Below are 1,682 nucleotides of genomic sequence, written 5' to 3'. Positions count from 1 at the left end.
ATGGAGGTCGCACATTTAAGGCAGAGTCAAGGTGAAGTTTATTCTCTCAGATGGTTGTGAATTAGTGGATTCTTTTACAGAAGAGGATTGTCAGAGCTGGGCCACAAAGTGCATTTAAGGCTGAGTTCGATTGATTTTCAGCAGCAAGGGTATCAGAGGTTACTGAGAAATCCAAGAAAGTGCAGTTCAGGATTCAGGTCAGGATTATCTGCTCATTTAATAGCACAGCAGACTTGATGGGCTGAGTTGTCTCCTTCTCCTCCAAAACTGCATCATGTTAATATAAAGCTGCAAAACTGACCAGAGCAAATTTTGCTTAAAAACAGGTCGATCCCATCGGGATACCGAACCTCAGTGATATTTGCAAAGGACAACAAACAAAGAAGCAGTCATTGTCAGAAGTGGGATTAGAACCCACGCCTCCAGGTGGAGACCAGAACAGCCAGCTTTGCAGGGGAAAGAGTCTATTCCTTGAGTCTGGCGCCTTAGACCACTCGGCCATCCTGACACACCTTGGCTGCTCCAGAGTGATCTGTATACCAGGGTAAACAGGAAAAGCCAGTCTTCAGCACCCACACTGAGTCTGGCTCCATTAGGCCCACAGTCACCTCTCACAAACCACCGTTGCCCTTCACTTTTCCCAACCTCCACCTTGTTCTTGTCTTAAACAATTGCATGTCAGGCAATTGTAGCTGACATTGCTGATGTAGAACTGGGATGTAGATTGAAGTGACACCGCCTGGTCTATGGCGTAATTCTACTTCTAAAGGTCAGTCAATATTTCACAGTTATGATTGCAAATTTTAACCATGAACACGCCACGGCAGTGAAGGCACTGAACCCTAATCAGCAGACTGCGAGGGAAGACTTATATCTCTCTCACCCTGGTCACTGCCTGATTCAGCATTGTGTCTCTCATCCTTCTGCACATGATCCCCTTGGCTCCATCACGGTGTTGTCGCATTGTCTTGGTTTATACTGCACAGACTACCCTGCCATCTATTACACTGCAGTTTCGAATGAATGAAACCCTACCTTACAGGGCACAGTCTTCACTCTATAGCGCAGTGTTGAAAGCAATGGTCTTGTAAAGCACCAGTCATGAGTTTACTTCTAACTGGAGGAGATGAGAATGTTTGTACAACTGCGGCATCCAATATCAAAAGGAGCACTTTCACATCGTCTGAAATTATGCCAATGTCATTTCCCCCACAGGCCAGCAGTGAGGTGAGGTGAGGTATTATAAACTGTAGGTTGACAAGGAAACAATGGGGGAGCAACACGGAGAGGGGAGCGGCCGAATGCTTTATTTCTTTGCTGTAGTCAGATTCTGGTTTTGAAGTGTGAAATGGGACAATATAACCCAAATGGGTGAAATCCTACTTTCTGGGGCTTGGTTTCTGCTGAGGCCTTTGTCACCTTTTGGGAAATATGTCATGTGTTACCTTCTGAAGGTGAAAATGTGGTCCACTTCCCCAAGGGAACGTGAACATCTCAAACGGCCGGTCCATCGTCTCGTAACACACAAAGCTATGGGCAAAGGCTGGAAACTGGGATGTTGAGCCTCTTTCTGTGCCATAAAAACGTGATGATTCAGTCATTTTGCAGGATAAACAACTGTTGTAGAAAGAAAAAAAAAACCAGGAGTTTTGCGATTACGATGCACACAGGTCTCTCGCTAT

General features: G+C 45.5%; 1 non-coding gene across 1 annotated transcript; it reads right to left on the bottom strand.

Moving 5' to 3' along the window:
• Nucleotides 1-393: 393 nt before the first annotated feature.
• On the bottom strand, nucleotides 394-508 carry trnal-caa (transfer RNA leucine (anticodon CAA)). The gene is made up of 2 exons: nucleotides 471-508; nucleotides 394-439 (listed from the first exon to the last, which is right to left on the bottom strand). It is a non-coding gene; the product is annotated as a tRNA-Leu (tRNA).
• Nucleotides 509-1,682: the final 1,174 nt, after the last annotated feature.

The sequence above is a fragment of the Stegostoma tigrinum genome, unplaced genomic scaffold (genome assembly GCF_030684315.1).
Source record: "Stegostoma tigrinum isolate sSteTig4 unplaced genomic scaffold, sSteTig4.hap1 scaffold_278, whole genome shotgun sequence".
Lineage (NCBI taxonomy): Eukaryota > Metazoa > Chordata > Chondrichthyes > Orectolobiformes > Stegostomatidae > Stegostoma > Stegostoma tigrinum.
The sequence above is the reverse complement of the archived record's forward strand: the minus strand, read 5'-3'. Positions and strand labels throughout refer to the sequence as shown.